We start from the raw sequence: 18432 nt of genomic DNA, 5'->3' as shown, positions 1-18432 counted from the left end.
TGTTCCGGGGGAATTGTTATAGGGACCGGCCCAGCATGGTCTTGTGGTTAGAGGGTCAGACAAAGATCCATGAGGCCCAGGTTCAAATCCTGATTCTGCCATGGAAGCTTGCTGGGTGACTTGGGGTCAGTTCCACACATTTACCAACATTCACTGGATTATGGAGAAAGCATGGGAGTATCAGAAAAATATCTATTTCTGTTTCATTGACTATGCTAAAGCCTTTGATTGTGTGGATCACAACCAACTGTGGCAAGTCCTTAAAGAGATGGGAGTACCAGACCACCCCACATGTCTTCTGAGAAACTTTTATAAGGGTCAAGAAGCAACTGTTAGAACAGGATGTGGAACAACTGATTGGTTTAGAATAGGAAAAGTTCGACCAGGATGTATATTGTCACCCTGCTTATTTAATTTATATGCAGAGAACATCATGCGGAATGCTGGCCTGGATGAAGCACAAGGCGGAATTAAGATTGCCGGGAAAAACATCAACAACCTCAGATATGCCGATGATACCACTCTAATGGCAGAAAGTGAGAAGGACCTAAAGAACCTGTTGGTGAGGGTAAAAGAGGCTTGAAACTCAACATCAAAAAAACTAAGATCATGGCATCTGACCCCATCATAACGTGGCAAATAGAAGGGGAAGACATGGAAGTAGTGACAGACTTCACATTTCTGGGATCCAAGATGGTGACTGTAGCCATGAAATTAAAAGACGTTTGCTGTAGCCATGAAATTAAAAGACGTTTGCTCCTTGGGAGGACAGCTATGGCGAACCTGGGCAGTATAATAAAAAGTAGAGACATCACCCTGCCAACAAAAGTCCGTATAGTCAAAGCGATGGTATTCCCAGTAGTAATGTATGGCTGTGAGAGCTGGACCATAAGGAAAGCCAAGCACAGAAGAATAGATGCTTTTGAGATGTGGTGCTGGAGAAGACTCTTGAGAGTCCCTTGGACTTCAAGAAAATCAAATCAGTCAGTTCTAAGGGAAATCAACCCTGACTGTTCCCTGGAAGGTCAGATGCTGAGGCTGAAGCTCAAATACTTTGGCCACCAAATGAGAAGGGAGCACTCCCTGGAGAAGACCTTGATGCTGGGAAAGACAGAAGGCAAAAGAAGAAGGGGACGGCAAAAGAGGAGACGGCTGGACAGCGTTACTGAGGTATCTAACACGAATTCATAAGAACATAAGAACATAAGAGAAGCCATGTTGTATCAGGCCAACGGCCCATCAAGTCCAACACTCTGTCACACAGTGGCAAAAAATTTTATATACACACATACACTGTGGCTAATAGCCACTGATGGACCTGTGCTCCATATTTTTATCTAAACCCTTCTTGAAGGTGGCTATACTTGTGGCCACCACCACCTCCTGTGGCAGTGAATTCCACATGTTAATCACCCTTTGAGTGAAGAAGTACTTCCTTTTATCCGTTTTAACCTGTCTGCTCAGCAATTTCATCGAATGCCCACGAGTTCTTGTATTGTGAGAAAGGGAGAAAAGTACTTCTTTCTCTACTTTCTCCATCCCATGCATTATCTTGTAAACCTCTATCATGTCACCCTGCAGTCGACGTTTCTCCAAGCGTTTCAACCTTTCTTCATAGGGAAAGTGCTCCAGCCCTTTAATCATTCTAGTTGCCCTTCTCTGGACTTTCTCCAATGCTATAATATCCTTTTTGAGGTGCGGCGACCAGAATTGCACACAGTATTCCAAATGAGACCGCACCATCGATTTATACAGGGGCATTATGATACTGGCTGATTTGTTTTCAATTCCCTTCCTAATAATTCCCAGCATGGCGTTGGCCTTTTTTATTGCAAACGCATACTGTCTTGACATTTTCAGTGAGTTATCTACCACGACCCCAAGATCTCTCTCTTGGTCAGTCTCTGCCAGTTCACACCCCATCAACTTGTATTTGTAGCTGGGATTCTTGGCCCCAATGTGCATTACTTTGCACTTGGCCACATTGAACCGCATCTGCCACGTTGACGCCCACTCACCCAGCCTCAACAGATCCCTCTGGAGTTCCTCACAATCCTCTCTGGTTCTCACCACCCTGAACAATTTAGTGTCATCCGCAAACATGGCCACTTCACTGCTCACTCCCAACTCTAAATCATTTATGAACAAGTTAAAGAGCATGGGACCCAGTACCGAGCCCTGCGGCACCCCACTGCTTACCGTCCTCCACTGCGAAGACTGCCCATTTATACTCACTCTCTGCTTCCTATTACTCAGCCAGTTTTTGATCCACAAGAGGACCTGTCCTTTAACTCCATGACTCTCAAGCTTTCTAAGGAGCCTTTGATGAGGAACTTTATCAAAAGCTTTCTGGACGTCAAGGTAAACAACATCTATTGGGTCTCCTTTGTCCACATGTTTGTTCACCCCCTCAAAGAAATGTAACAGGTTAGTGAGGCAAGATCTTCCCTTGCAGAACCCATGCTGAGTCTTCCTCAATAACCCGTGTTCATCAATGTGCCTACTCATTCTGTCCTTGATAATGGTTTCTACCAACTTTCCCGGTATTGAAGTCAGACTGACTGGCCTGTAATTTCCCGGGTCTCCTCTGGAACCTTTTTTAAAGATGGGGGTGACATTTGCTACCTTCCAGTCCTCAGGAACGGAGGCAGATTTCAATGAAAGATTACAGATTTTTGTTAGAAGATCCACAAGTTCAACTTTGAGTTCTTTCAGAACTCTCGGATGTATGCCATCCGGACCCGGTGACTTATTAGTTTTTAATTTGTCTATCAGTTGTAGGACCTCCTCTTTTGTCACCTCAATCTGACTCAGGTCTTTCAATACCCCTTCCAAAATTAGTGGTTCTGGGGCGGGCAAAAAGTTCTCATCTTCCACAGTGAAGACGGAGGCAAAAAATTCATTTAGCTTCTCAGCCATTTCCCTATCCTCCGTCAGTAATCCTTTTACCCCATGGTCATCCAAGGGCCCCACTGCCTCCCTGGCTGGTTTCCTACTTCTAATATATTTGAAGAAAGTTTTATTGTTGGTCTTTATGTTTTTTGCAATATGCTCCTCATAGTCCCTTTTTGCCTGCCTGATCACAGTCTTGCATTTGATTTGCCACAGCCTGTGTTCCCTTTTACTAATCTCACTTGGACTGGTTTTCCACCGCTTAAAGGAGTCCTTCTTACCTTTTACAGCTTCCATTACTTTGTTTGTTAACCACGCAGGCCTTTTCTTATGCCTGTTTGTGCCTTTCCTAATTTGTGGTATGTATTTTATCTGAGCTTCTAGGATTATAGTTTTAAATAGCATCCAAGCTTCCCCAAGGGTTTTAACCATATGTACCTTTCCTTTCAGTTTCCTCCTCACATGCCTTCTCATCTCAGTGTATTTACCCCTTTTAAAGTTAAACGTGGTTGTGGCAGTCTTTTTGGACAACTCCCTATTTATACAAACGGTGAAATCAATAACATTATGGTCACTGCTCCCAAGTGGCGCAATCACTTTTACATCTCTCACCAAGTCTTGGGCATTACTTAGGACCAAATCCAGGATCGCCCCACCCCTGGTAGGTTCTGAGACCATCTGCTCCATAGCACAGTCATTGAGAGCATCAAGAAACTCAATCTCTTTCTCTCGACCAGAACACATATTGACCCAATCAATCTGCGGGTAGTTAAAATCACCTATTATGACACAGTTTTTACGTTTAGCTGCTATCTTTAAGCCTTCCATCATATTATAATCGTCCTCTCTCTTTTGAGCAGCCTTTGAAGGATGGTGGAAGACAGGAGGGCCTGGCGTGACTTTATCTATGGGGTTGCAAAGAGTCAGACTCAACTGTGCGACTAAACAACAACAAAGTCTAACCTACCTCACAGGACTTTTGTAAGAATAAAATGGAGAAGGGGGTGGGGTTACCAACTTTGAGGTGGGTCCTGGGGATTTCCCAGTATTGCAATTGCTCTCCAGTCAACAGAGATCAGTTCCCTGGAGAAAATGGCTGTTTTAGTGGGTGGACTCTATGGCACTGCCCCCTGCGGAGGTCCCTCCCCTCCTCAAGCCCCACCCTCCTCTGGCTCCGCCCCTCAAATCTCCATATGTTTACCAGCCAGAGCTGGCAATCCTAAGAAAGGGAGAATGTTACAAACCCGTTTTTATCCCCCTTGAGAAGAGGCATGGGTATGAACAGGGGTGGAATTCTAGCAGGGCCTCCTTGGCATATTAGGCCACACCCCTCTGATGTAGCCAATCCTTTAAGAGCTTACAGGGCTCTTTTTTGTAAGCTCTTGGAGAATTGGCTACATCAGGGGTGTGTGGCCTAATATGCAAAGGAGCTCCTGCTAGAATTCCACCCTGGGTATAAATTAAGTAAATCAAATAAATATATACAATTCATGTTACGTTAGGGCTGTAGCTATTCCTCCTCATTAGAAGAGCATCTGTATCTCCAGACTTCAAATAAATTGATGGGAAAGCAGGGATTTCCTTCTAAGTCATCCACAGGAATTGTCTACAATCCTTTACCCAGCTCAAGAATCCAGGTGTACTTTAACAGCCCATAAAGTGCTAGCTTCTGAAAAGTATATGCCATAGAGGAACTTTTATATTTAAGTTTCACCTTGCCTTTCCATTCAAAATATAACCACATGTTTCCCTTGGGGCAAAGGAGTTTGAGAAATGGTTGGAGACGGACAGCCCAAAGGACCGGGATTTTGGAAGAGCGCAGGGGACTGGCTCTCATGTTCTTTCAGCTGCCATTTGCCAAAAACAGTTTAATGAACACCTTCCTTGAGCAAACAGTACATTCCTTCAGTTATCGTGATCTCCTTTATACACACTGCTCGGGTTATTTTTGCCTAACAGCTTGGGACCTCAGGGGTCAAACAAATATATGGGAATGGGTGTCAGGGGGGAATGGGAAAGGAAATAGTCCCTGGCAGGATAGTGGGCCTGACCTTTTTTGTTAGAGTTACTTTGGCTGGGGGCCAAGCCAAATGGCCCCTGTCATTCAACTTACACTGCAGCCCCCCCAAGACCTTTCCCTGTAAGAAGAAGACTGTAGATTTATACCCCGCCCTTCTCTCTGGGGTTGCCAAGTCCTCTTCATCCCCCGGTAGGGGACATTTGCGTGTGCGCGAGGAAATGACATCACCCAGAAGTGACATCAAAATGGCGGCACCTGTGCGGGGCCGCTCTAGACGCTTCCGGGAAAACTCTATGGTTTTCCTGGACGCTCTAGCTATTTCGGAGGTCAAAACTCTATGGTACCTATTGTACCATAGAGTTTTACCTCCTAAATGGCTAGAGCATACAGGAAAACCATAGAGTTTTCCTGGAAACGCCTAGAGCGGCCCTGCATGGGTGCCGCCATTTTGATGACATCACTTTTGGGTGACGTCATTGCACCAGCAATGCAGGGGGAGGTTCCCCCTGCCGGCCCAATGTTGGCAGCCCTACTTCTCTCTGAATCCGTCTCAGAGCGGCTTACAATCTCCTTTATCTTCTCCTTCCACAACAGACACCCTGCGAGGTGGGTGGCGCTGAGAGAGCTCTCCCAGAAGCTGCCCTTTCAAGGACAACTCCTGCGATAGCCGTGGCTGACTCAAGGCCATGCCAGCAGGTGCAAGTGGAGGAGTGGGGAATCAAACCCGGTTCTCCCAGACAACAGTCCGCGCACTACACCAAAATGCCAGTCCGCCCCAGATAGGAAGCTGGTAAGGAGACACAAAACATGTAGCAGAGAAAGCAAGGGGAAATGTTGGGAAACAGATTTTGAACGTGGTTTTGTTCCATGACCATTGTGAGAGCACTCCACTGGGAAAACTACCTTGCTTGTTCCACTAGATGGCACTAGGAAAAAAAACTAAGTAGCTGAGGATGAGAGTCTGTTCCTATGAGCACATGAAGGCTTCTTAAACCAAATCAGCCCTTTGATCATACAAGGCCTGTGTTGTCTGACTCATAGGGACTCTCCAGGGTCTCAGGCAGAGATCTGTCACATCACCTGCTGCCAGTCCTTTTCAGGGCTGGCCTTGCCTAGGTGATTGCCTAGAGCGCTGACCTTCTGGGGGTGCTGAATAGGGTGCTCCCTTGGTGATGTTATCAGTGTGTGTGTGTGTGCCAGAAGTTGGTCTTGCCTAGGGTGCCAGACAGTATATGGCCAGCCCTGGTCCTTTTAACTGGAGATGACGGGGATTGAACCTGGGACCTTCTGCATGCCAAGCAGATACTCTGCCACTCAGCCGTAGCCCCATTCCCCATTTGGGAGTTACCGCCAGCCAAAGTAGACAGCTCTGATTTGACCTCTTCACAGGGTTCCTATAAACTTGCCCAGAAATTTCCAACTGCATTATTTACCTCCCGTGTAAAATTGCAGCGGTGGGGGTGGTGATGGCGGAAAGTGCGTCTGTCGCAGGTATTCGCTCAAGCATGACTTTTGCAATTGTGCGTGTTTTCTTCTTCAAGGTGCCAGAGGCACTGATCGACAAGACGGAGCAGCATGCGCCTGCTAGAAAGGGAAGTGTGAATTAATTTAGGCAATCACGTATAACACCTAGGTCCCTTCTCTTCTGCAGGAAAAAAAGAAATCACACAAGAGAGATTTCAAGTCTGCCGGGAGACCACAAAAGACCCTGGCGACTGGAGATCAGATGCTGTTGGAGAAAGGGGGCATGGGCCGGCCGAGATCTTTGAAAGGTAGCAGGCAGCAACTGGGGTATAGCTAAAGAGGTCAGTTCCCCCCATTCCGATCCTGTACAATTAGGTCAGCAGACATAAGCAGGTCACGATGCTCATTGCTGGGCTAGGAAAAGTACCAAATTTCTGATGGGCCACTGTTGAACCTACATTGCCAAGTCCCCTGCATTCTCCAGCAGGCGACTTTCTCTCTCATTTCTCTCTCTCACCCGGAAGTGACATCATCGTGCCGGTGATGTCACACGGTGGCCGCTCTAGGCATTTCTGGGGAAACTCTATGGTACCTATTGTACCATAGAGTTTCCCCTCTCAAATGGCTAGAGTGTCTGGGAAAACCTTAGAGTTTTCCCAGAAACACCTAGAGTGGCTGCTGCACGATGTTGCTAGCACAATGACGTCACTTCTGGGTGACATCATCGCGCCGCACAAGAGAGAAAGTCCCCCACTGGAGAACACAGGGGACTTCTGAGTGATGTCATCGCTCTGGCGATGTAGGGGGAGGTTTCCCCCTCCGGCCCAATGCGGGTCGGTGGGTTGGGAACCTCCCAGGTGGGGGAACTTTTGCTCAGACTAGGGGCTTGGCAGCTCTAACCTACATGAGTGTGATATTTTCTAATCAGGTGGCAACCTTACAGCCCAGGGGTCCCAAACTATGGTGCCCCGAGTATCCTCACTGTGTGACTGAAAGTAAGCTGCCTGTGGCTGCCATTTTGTGGCTGGCTCTGTCCTCTCTGGCAGCCATTTTGTGGCTGTGCCCACCACGCTGTGTTAGAATTCCAGTGGTGTCCATAGGCTCTGAAAAGAAGGCAACCCCTGCTATAGCACAGTTATGCTGCTAATGATTCTTCAAAATGGGACAAGACTGGACGTCAGTGAGGCCTTTGGGGGTGGAATAAATTGGGAACCCCTCTGTCGACCACAGAAAGGCCTATAAATATGGTAGACATGAACAAGTGTTCTTGGTAAAATGCTTATGAATAACAGTAGTCAGGGGTGTAATTCTAGAAGGAGCTCCTTTGCATGTTAGGCCATACGCCCCTGATGTAGCTAATCTTCCAAGAACTTACAAAAAAAGAGCCTTGTAAACCCTTGGAGGATTGGCTACATCAGGGGCGTGTGGCCTAATATGCAAAGGAGCTCCTGCTAGAATTCCACCCCTGGCTGTAGTAACGTTCTCAGAGAGTGTTTGGGGCCACAACAGGTGCTGTAGCGTAGTCAAGACTGCTGTGAGCAACTAGGTATTTGTACCCCACTTTTCTCCTCCGATGTGGCTTGCAATTTCCCTCTCCTTCATTTTAGGCCCTCAACGAACCTGTGTTGTGCTGAGATAGCATGACTCTTCCAAGGTCTCTAAATAGGGTTGCCAAGTCCAATTTAAGAAATATCTGGGGACTTTGGGGGTGGAGCCAGGCGACTTTGGGGGTGGAGCCAGGAGACATTAGGGGTGGAGCCAAGATCAAGGCTGTGACAAGCATCATTGAACTCCAAAGGGAGTTCTGGCCATCACATTTAAAGGGACGGCACACCTTTCCAATGCCTTCCTTCCATAGGAAATAATGAAGGATAGGGGTACCTTCTTTTGAGGCTCATAGAATTGGACCCCCTGGTCCAATCTTTTTGAAACTTGGGGGGTATTTTGGGGAGAGGCACTGGATGCTATACTGAAAATTTGGTGCCTCTACCCTGAAAAACAGCCCCCCAGAGCCCCAGATACCCGCAGATCAATTCTCCATTATTTTCCATGGGAATAAGTCTTCATAGGGAATAACAGAGTTCCCAGCAGACATTTCCCTCCCTTCCCCCCGCTTTCTGACGACCCTAAAACGTGGGGAGGGCCTCCAAACCAGGGGATCCCCTGCCCCCACCTGGGGATTGGCAACCGTATCTTTAAACATGTCTCCATGACAGAGCAGGGATTTGAACCCGGGTCTCCGAGATACTAGTAGGACTCTCTAGTAGCACTGCAATGGTCCAGGACAAACCTTGCTAAGTCTCTGATATCTGACAAGATTGGCCCTCCAGGTCAGGGAGTCGGTTCACCTACCATCAAGAAAACAATCCTAATGCTCCTATGTGACAAAATACGGACCGTAACGATAATTTGAGAACTCCTAGCTTACTGGGACTACCCAAGCATACTGTGACTCACAGCAAACTGTTTCCCTAAAAGGTAAAGACAGTCCTCTGTCAAGCACCAGTCGTTTGCAACTCTGGGGTGACGTTGTTTTCACGTTTCCCCAGTCATCTACACTTCCCCCCCCCAGCAAGCTGGGTATTCATTTTACCGACCTCAGAAGGATGGAAGGCTGAGTCAATCTGGAGCCAGCTACCTGAACCAGCTTTCACTGGGATTGAACTCAGGTCATGAGCAGAGGGCTCCGATTGCAGTACTGCAGCTTTTCCACTCTGTGAACATCTAAAAGAAGAAGAAGAAGAAGATATTGGATTTATATCCTACCCTATATTCTGAATCTCAGAGTCTCAGAGCTCTCACAATCTCCTTTACCTCTCCCCCTCCCACAACAGACACCCTGTGAGGCAGGTGGGACTGAGAGAGCTCTTACACTAGCTGCCCTTTCAATTACAACTCCTATGAGAGCTATGGCTGACCCAAGGCCATTCCAGCAGCCGCAAGTGGAAGAGTGGGGAATCAAACCCGGTTCTCTCAGATAAGAGTGCATGCACTTAATGACTGCACCAAACTGGCTCAGAGAAGAAGAAGAAGTTGGATTTATACTCCGCCTTTCTCTCAGAGTCTCAGACCAGCTTACAGTTTCCTTCCCTTCTTCTCCGCACAACACACAAACTATGAGGGCTGAGGTGGGGCTGAGAGAGCTCTGGGAAAACTGCTTGCGAGAATAGCTCTGAGAGAACTGCTCTTGAGAGAACAGCTCTGAGAGAACTGTGACTGACTCAAGGTCACCCAGCAGCTGCATGTGGAGGAAGACTGGGGAATCAAACCTGTTTCTCCAGATTAGGATCCACTGCTCTTACACACTACACCAAACTGGCTCTATTCGTAGCTCAGACTGTCTTTTTGCAGCATAACTAATCCAAAACTGTCCCATAAGTGTTACCAAGACAGTTTCTTGTAGGTTTGGAATGCAGAACCAACATCCATCCTACAAGGACCCAAGGTTGGCGCGTGGGAGTAGATGGGATAGGTGGCTGCCTAGGGCGCCACTGCACCTGGGGGCACCATGAGTCGCCCCCATACTCCCCTGCATTCTTCGGAGGCTTCACTGCTGCTTTCGGGTTGAAAGTGGCCGAGCGGCGCCTTTGCATGACCAGAACAGGGTGAGGGGGAAGCGCGGCACAGGGAGCTGCCTGGAGTAGCAGAACCCCACGTACTGGGCCTGCAAGGATCTTTGAAGTTGACTTTTTTAAAAAAAATAAATCTCCAGCAAATTATAGGCTGCAATAAAATCGCTCTGCTCAACCTAAGCAGAACTGACAATGTGCACAACCAGGGCTTCTTTTGTAGCAGGAACTCCTTTGCATATTAGGCCACACCCCCCTGATGTAGCCAATCCTCCTGGAGCTTACAGTAGGCCCTGTGCTAAGAGCCCTGCAAGCTCTTGGAGGATTGGCTACATCAGGGGTGTGTGGCCTAATATGCAAAGGAGTTCCTGGGCATAACCGTAGTCTTGTACAACTGCCAAGAATCCTTTAAACAAGTCCCCAAAATGTAAAGAAAAATAAACACCTCCCTCCCCCACCCCCAAAGGATCCTATCTGGAGCCTTGAGAAACATAAAGCACTGTTCTATACCGACGACGCTTTCTCTAGACCGAGAAAAATACATCGAGATATATGTATACCCTTAGGTGGAATTAAAGTCCGGCGCTCTGCATCTTAAAGGCTGAAGGCTGCATTCAAAGGCACAATTAGGTTTGACAAATAATGGCTGGCAAGTCCCATTATGCCCCTAATGTGGTTTCCAGAACATAAGAAAATGATGGGCATTAAACTCCAGGAGTCGGAGCAGAGAGCTGGCCGAGGTACTGTTAAGTTTGTCTAACGCTGATGATAAAACGCCGTCGTCTGATGTCCCATTTGAGAGGATGGGGGAAGAGGGGTCGCTGAATGGTGCTGGCCCTCTCCTGTAAGCACTCAAAGGCATCAGTCTAGCTCTGGCGTGTTAGGCTGGAGAAACGCTTCTGCTCTTTCTAGAGGCTATACCGGGGTGGCGAAACTTGCTTAACATAAGAGCCACATAAAGTCAGATGTTCGAGAGCTGAAAAACATGAATGTCAGATATTTGAGAGTTGCAAGACAGGAAGGAAGGAAGGAAGGAAGGAAGGAAGGAAGGAAGGAAGGAAGGAAGGAAGGAAGGAAGGAAGGAAGGAAGGAAGGAGGGAGGGAGGGAGGGAGAAAGGAAGGAGGGAGGGAGAAAGGAAGGAAGGAAGAAAGGAAGGAAGGAAGGAAGGAAGGAAGGAAGGAAGGAAGGAAGGAAGGAAGGAAGGGAGGGAGGGAGGGAGGGAGGGAGGGAGGAAGGAAGGAAGGGAGGGAGGGAGGAAGGAAGGAGGGAGGGAGAAAGGAAGAAAGAAAGAAAGGAAGGGAGGGAGGGAGGAAGGGAGGAAGGAAGGAGGGGGAGAGAGGAAGGAAGGAGGGAAGAAGGAAAGAAGGAGGGAGGGAGGAAGGAAAAAGGGGGAGAGGGGAAGGAAGGAAGGAGGGAGGGAGGAGGGAGAGAGGGAGGGAAGGAGGAAAGAAGGAAGGAAGGAGGGAGGAGGTAGAGAGGGATGGAGGGAGGGAGGGAGAGAGGAAGGGAGAGAGAGAGGGAGGGAAGGAAGGGAGGGAGGGAGGAAGGAAGGAAGGAGGGAAGAAGGGAAGAAGGAAGGAGGGAGGAAGGAAGGAGGGAAAGAGGGAGGGAGGGAAAGAGGGAAGAAGGAAGGAAGGAGGGAAAGAGGGAGGGAGGAAGGAAGGAAGGAAGGAAGGAAGGAAGGAAGGAAGGAAGGAAGGAAGGAAGGAAGGAAAGAGGGGGAGAGGGGAAGGAAGGAAGGAAGGAAGGAAGGAAGGAAGGAAGGAAGGAAGGAAGGAAGGAAGGAAGGAAGGAAGGAAGGAGGGAGGGAGTAGGGAGAGAAGGAGGGAAGGAGGAAAGAAGGAAGGAAGGAGGGAGGAGGTAGAGAGGGATGGAGGGAGGGAGGGAGAGAGGAAGGGAGAGAGAGAGGGAGGGAAGGAGGGAAGAAGGAAGGAAGAAGGGAGGGAGGAGGGAGAGAGAGGGAGGGGAGAGGGGAAGGAAGGAAGGAGGGAGAGAGGGAGGGAGGAAGGAAGGAAGGAGGGAGTTAGGGAGGGAAGAGGAGGAAAGAAGGAAGGAAGGAGGGAGGGAGAGAGGGAGGAAGGGAGAGAGAGGGAGAGAAGGAGGAAAGAAGGAAGAAAGGAGGGAGAGAGGGAGGGAGGGAGGAAGGAAAGAGGGGAGAGGGGAAGGAGGGAGGAGGGAGGGAGGGAGGAGGGAGGGAGGGAGAGAGAGAGTGAGGGAAGGAGGAAAGAAGGAAAGAAGGAAGAAGGGAGTGAGTGAGTGAGGGAGGGAGGGAGGGAGGAAGGAAGGAAGGAAGGAAGGAAGGAAGGAAGGAAGGAAGGAAGGAAGGAAGGAAGGAAGGAGGGGGAGAGGGGAAGGAAGGAGGGAGGGAGGAAGAAAGGAAGGAGGGAGAGAGGGAGGGAGAGAGGAAGGAAGGAAGGAAAATAGATGGGGTCGGAAGAGGGAGGGAGAGGTGGGAAAAAAGGCAACTTTAACTTTAAATGCATTCTCCAAACCTCTGGCTGGCTTGGCTTGGATAAATTATTTAAAGAGACCAATGCCTCCTCCATGCTGGCTGATGGGGCAGTGGGGGCTTCAAGAGCCACGCAATGTGTGTGGAAGAGTCACATGTGGCTTCTGAGCTGCACTTTGGCCACTCTGCTGTGCTTCAGTGGAAGGCTCTGGGAGGCTCGGGTTCAAACTCCATTCTGCCCTCGAAACGTTCTGGGAGATCTTGGGACAGTGCTGCTTTCTCAAGCAAACCTCCCTCACAAGGTTGTTGGAGAGATAAAATGCAGAATGATATTGTCAGCTGCTTTGGGGAGTGAGTAGGCAGCTTGGGGCAGGGGCTAAGAGCAGGAACTGCTGATCTGGAGAACTGGGTTTGATTCCCCACTCCTCTTCCTATGAAGAAGAGATTGGACATGAATCCTGCTCTTCGCTCGAAGTTTCGGAGTGGATTCCAATCTCCTTCCCTTCCTTCCCCCATAATACACACCCTGTGAGGTGGGCGGGGCTGAGAGAACTCTGAGAAAACTGTGACTCACCCAGCTGCTGCACAAGGAGGAGGAATGGAGAATCAAACCCAGTTCTCCAGATTATTGTCCCCTGCTCTTAACCATTACACCAAGCTGGATCTGAGGCCTTGGGCCAGGCACAGTTTCTCTCAGAACTCTCTCAGCCCCATCAGCCTCACAAGTCGCCTGTTGTGGGCAGAGTAAAAAAAGGCAAAGGTAGTCCCCTGTGCAAGCACCAGTCGTTTCCAACTCTGGGGTGATATTGCATCACGATGTTTTCTTGGCAGACTTTTTACGGGGTGGTTTGCTATCGCCTTCCCCAGTCATCTACACTTTCCCGCCAGCAAGCTGGGTCCTCAGTTTATGGACCTTGGAAGGATAGAAGGCAGAGTCAACCTTGAGTTGGCTACCTGATCCCAGCTTCCGCCAGGATCAAACTTAGGTTGTGAACAGAGAGCTTGGACTGCAGTACTTCAGCTTTACCACTCTGCCCTACGGGGCTCTTCTTTGAGAACCAGTTTAGTACAGTGGTTAAGTGTGCGGACTCTTATCTGGGAGAACCAGGTTTGATTCCCCACTCCTCCACTCGCAGCTGCTGGAATGGCCTTGGGTCAGCCATAGTGGTTAAGTCTGCGGACTCTTATCTGGGAGAACCGGGTTTGACTCCCCACTCCTCCGCTTGCACCTGCTGGAATGGCCTTGGGTCAGCCATAGCTCTGGCAGAGGTTGTCCTTGAAAGGGCAGCTTCTTGGAGAGCTCTCTCAGCCCCACCCACCTCACAGGGTGTCTGTTGCGGGGGAGGAAGATAAAGGAGATTGTGAGCAGCTCTGATACTCTGAGATTCGGAGTGGAGGGCAGGATATAAATCTAATATCTTCTTCTTCTTTGTGGGGAGAATAAGGAAAGGCAATTGTTAGCCTTTCTCAGGTAGAGAAGAACAAGGTATAAAAATCAACTCTCCTTCTTCTTTGGGGGTGAAAGGTAAAGGTAGTCCCCTGTGCTAACACCAGTCATTTTTGACTCTGAGGTGACGTTGCTTTCATAATGTTTTCACAGCAGACTTTTTACGGGGTGGTTTGCCATTGCCTTCCCTAGTCATCTACACTTTCCCCCCAGCAAGCTGGGTACTCATTTGGCCGACCTCGGAAGGATGGAAGGCTGAGTCAACCTTGAGCCAGCTATCTGAACCCAGCTTCCGCCGGGATCGAACTCAGGTCATGAGCAGAGAGTTCGGACTGCGGTGCTGCAGCTTTACTATAAAGAAATACAAAGAAGGCTTGATTTGTGCCCTGAAATTCCATGCCATTCTGAACATGGTTTGCCAATTTGGAATAGCTCTAAATGCTTGCTCATAAGTTATAGGGAATGCACAGAAAACCTACATGTACGCTTATATATTTCTTTGTAAAAAAAAGAGCCAATATTTGAGATTGATAAATGAAACTGGGGACCAGGACCTAGATCAGGGGTGACCAAACAGTGGCTTGGGAGCCACACGTGGCTCTTTCACACATATTGTGTGGCTCTTGAAGCCCCCGCTGCCCTGTCAGCTGGCTTGGAGAAGGCATTTCTCCATTTAAATCACTTCTCCAAGCCAGCTAGCAGCTTGGGGAATGCATTTAAAGTTGCATTCTTTCCATCTCTCCCTCCCTCCCCATCTCTTTGCTTCCCTCCCTCCCTGTCTTTTGGCATTCAAAAATCTGACATTCATGTCTTGCGGTTTTCAAACATTCATCTTTTGTGACTTTCAAACGTCTGACATTTATTCTATGTGGCTTTTACGTTAGGCAAGTTTGGCCACCCCTGACCAAGATAAATGTCTCTCTCTCTCGGCTTGACTTCGCGAACGAAGATTTAAGAAGGGTGCAGTAGTCCACGTCTGCTGCAGGCTCGCTGGTGGCTGACAAGACCAATGCGGGACAGGCAGGTCCGGCCACAGTGGCTGCAGGGAAAAGTCTGATTTGGGGTTGGTGCTGTAGCAGTGCGATTCTTCCTCAATCTCCTTTTGTCCTCAAGACCAGCTATGCGTGCGTTCTCAAAGGAAGAGACAGCCTGGTGGATGGTGTGCCTCCATGCTTTGCGATCTGAAACTAGGTCAGACCACTGGTGATGGTTAATGCAACAGGTACCAAGGGATTTCTTCAAGGAGTCCTTGTACCTCTTCTTTGGTGCCCCTCTATTTCGATGGCCGGTGGAAAGTTCGCCATACAGGGCAGTCTTGGGAAGATAAATGTGGGGTTTATTTATATCACACAGGCATTGAATGCCAAATGAGAATTACTCAATGCAGAGCTTTTTTAGTAGCAGGAACTCCTATGCATATTAGGCCACACCCCTGCTGAGGTAGCCAATCCTCCAAGAGCTTACAGGGTTCTTCGTACAGGGCCTACTGTAAACTCTAGGAGGATTGGCTACATCAGGAGGTGTGTGGTCCAATATGCAAAGGAGCTCCTGCTACAACGTACGTGTAGAGAAGAATCAAGTGTACAATCTACATGGGTTCACTGTAATTTGTGAACAGGGCTTGAACCTTCATTGTGTAAAGCAAGCTGTTACACGCTGCCTTCCGGTAGGGAGTCCGGCACGTCTTTCCAAGTTTTTTTTAAAATACGTGATTTGCATTTCTGCCTTTGAGAACTTAAGGAGAAGAGAAACAGAGCTATGGGTATTCAGTGAGCTTCTCTTTCACACACAAAAGCCAGAAGTGTTGGAGACGAAGAGTGAGATTTGGCAGGGAGCTAATTTGTACCTTTCGCCGGCCAACTTCAAAGCGGGAGGCTATTCTCTTTGCAACGGCGAGCATAATTTCCAGAGATGAAGATGGGCAATTTTCACATGTAAATCCAGGCAGCTAGCTGGTCTGATCTGATTGTGTTGTTTAAAGGGACGGCACCGTCGCTTTCTGACACCGTGGAAAAGGAACAGAGCTCTGACAAAGCAGAGACCAACCCCCCCCCCCCCCTAAAAAAAGATTTTTGCAGCAAAACAGAAAAGAAGAAGACCACAGATTTATACCCTGCCCTTCTCTCTGAATCAGAGTCTCAGAGCGATTTACAATCTCCTTCTCCCACAACAGACACCCTGTGAGGTGGGTGGGGCTGAGAGAGCTCTCACAGCAGCTGCCCTTTCAGGGACAACCTCTGCCAGAGCTATGGCTGACCCAAGGCCATCCCAGCAGCTGCAAGTGGAGGAGTGGGGAATCAAACCCGGTTCTCCCAGATAAGAGAGCTCTGGCTGACCCAAGGCCATTCCTGCAGCTGCAAGTGGAGGAGTGGGGAATCAAACCCGGTTCTCCCAGATAAGAGAGCTCTGGCTGACCCAAGGCCATTCCTGCAGCTGCAAGTGGAGGAGTGGGGAATCAAACCCGGTTCTCCCAGATAAGAGAGCTCTGGCTGACCCAAGGCCATTCCTGCAGCTGCAAGTGGAGGAGTGGGGAATCAAACCCGGTTCTCCCAGATAAGAGAGCTCTGGCTGACCCAAGGCCATTCCTGCAGCTGCAAGTGGAGGAGTGGGGAATCAAATCTGGTTCTCCTAGATAAGAGAGCTATGGCTGACCTAAGGCCATTCCAGCAGCTGCAAGCGGAGGAGAGGGGAATCAAACCTGGTTCTCCCAGATAAGAGAGCTCTGGCTGACCCAAGGCCATTCCTGCAGCTGCAAGTGGAGGAGTGGGGAATCAAACCCGGTTCTCCTAGATAAGAGAGCTATGGCTGACCTAAGGCCATTCCTGCAGCTGCAAGTGGAGGAGTGGGGAATCAAACCCGGTTCTCCCAGATAAGAGAGCTATGGCTGACCCAAGGCCATTCCAGCAGCTGCAAGTGGAGGAGTGGGGAATCAAACCCGGTTCTCCCAGATAAGAGAGCTCTGGCTGACCCAAGGCTATTCCAGCAGCTGCAAGTGGAGGAGTGGGGAATCAAACTCGGTTCTCCCAGATAAGAGAGCTCTGGCTGACCCAAGGCCATTCCAGCAGCTGCAAGTGGAGGAGTGGGGAATCAAACCCGGTTCTCCCAGATAAGAGAGCTATGGCTGACCTAAGGCCATTCCGGCAGCTGCAAGTGGAGGAGTGGGGAATCAAACCCGGTTCTCCCAGATAAGAGAGCTATGGCTGACCCAAGGCCATTCCAGCAGCTGCAAGTGGAGGAGTGGGGAATCAAACCCGGTTCTCCCAGATAAGAGAGCTCTGGCTGACCCAAGGCTATTCCAGCAGCTGCAAGTGGAGGAGTGGGGAATCAAACCTGGTTCTCCCAGATAAGAGAGCTATGGCTGACCTAAGGCCATTCCGGCAGCTGCAAGTGGAGGAGTGGGGAATCAAACCCGTTTCTCCCAGGCAAGAGTCCGCACACTTCACCACTACACCAAATTGACAGAGAGGCATTTCTTCTGATTCTCTTTGCCTCCCCCCCTCTCTCTCTCCTTTCCCTTGCGGTGGTTAGGTTGTTCCCATGGGAGCAGGGAGAGTATGCTGTTTAATATGGTGCCATATTTATTCTGTAGCTATTCTGTGTGTCCCTGCAAGAAGAAGAAGACCCAAAGAGGCATGGCTCCAGAGGACACACCCCTTCCTGACAGCCACAGCCATGTTAGGCCTTTGAACAAAGCAGGAGTCAAGTTCACCTTTAAGACCAACCAAGTTTTATTGAGAACGTAAGCTTTCGTGCGCTCTCTACGCACACTTCATCAGATCACACGAAAGCCTTCGTTCTCAATGAAACTCGGTTGGTCTTGAAGTTGCGACTTGACTCCGGCTTTGTTCAACTGCTTCAGACCAACACGGCTGCCCTCTTGGATCTATGTTAGGCCTCTGCGATTGGGTGACTTCTGAACTCTCAAGGGAAGAGGGCGATTCAAAGCCTTCTTTTGAAAGCAGAAAGCGCACCAGCCCTCCTGGCTTACTGAAGGACCTCGAGCAGAACAACGTCATAGGAAAAAAGAAGAGTCCTCATTTTACTGGCGATGCAGACGACCCGCACGCAGAAGGTCCCACGTTTAATATTTAGCATCTTACAGTATGCCAGGTGACGGATTTGGGAACGGCCCACGTTTGGTACCTAGAGAGCCACTGCCACTTCAGACAACATGCTCAGCCATGGGTTGATTTAACTACCGTTAATAGAATTCAGCTCACTGTTCCTCAGCTAGGGTTTGTCTTGCGTTCTCTCTGTACCCTTCGACAGCAATACCCTAACCTAGGGTCCTACCCTGTCCTGGATAGCCCAGGAAAGTCCAATCTAATCAGATCTCAGAGCTAAGCAGGGTTGGACATGGTTAGTGCTTGGACAGAGGCCGCCGGGGTTGCTACGTAGAGGCTGGCAATGGCAAACCACCTCTGCCCACCTTTGACCTTGACCTGGATAGCCCGCCAAGGAAGTCCAGGGTTGTTATATGGAGACAGGCACTGGCAAATCACCTTGGTTCATTTCTCACCCTGAAAGCCCTACAAGGTTGCAGTAAGTCAGCTGTGATTTGATAGCACTGTCCACCACTCCCCATGGATC

The sequence above is a fragment of the Heteronotia binoei genome, chromosome 19 (assembly GCF_032191835.1).
Source record: "Heteronotia binoei isolate CCM8104 ecotype False Entrance Well chromosome 19, APGP_CSIRO_Hbin_v1, whole genome shotgun sequence".
Lineage (NCBI taxonomy): Eukaryota > Metazoa > Chordata > Lepidosauria > Squamata > Gekkonidae > Heteronotia > Heteronotia binoei.
Note: the sequence above shows the minus strand (reverse complement) of the source record.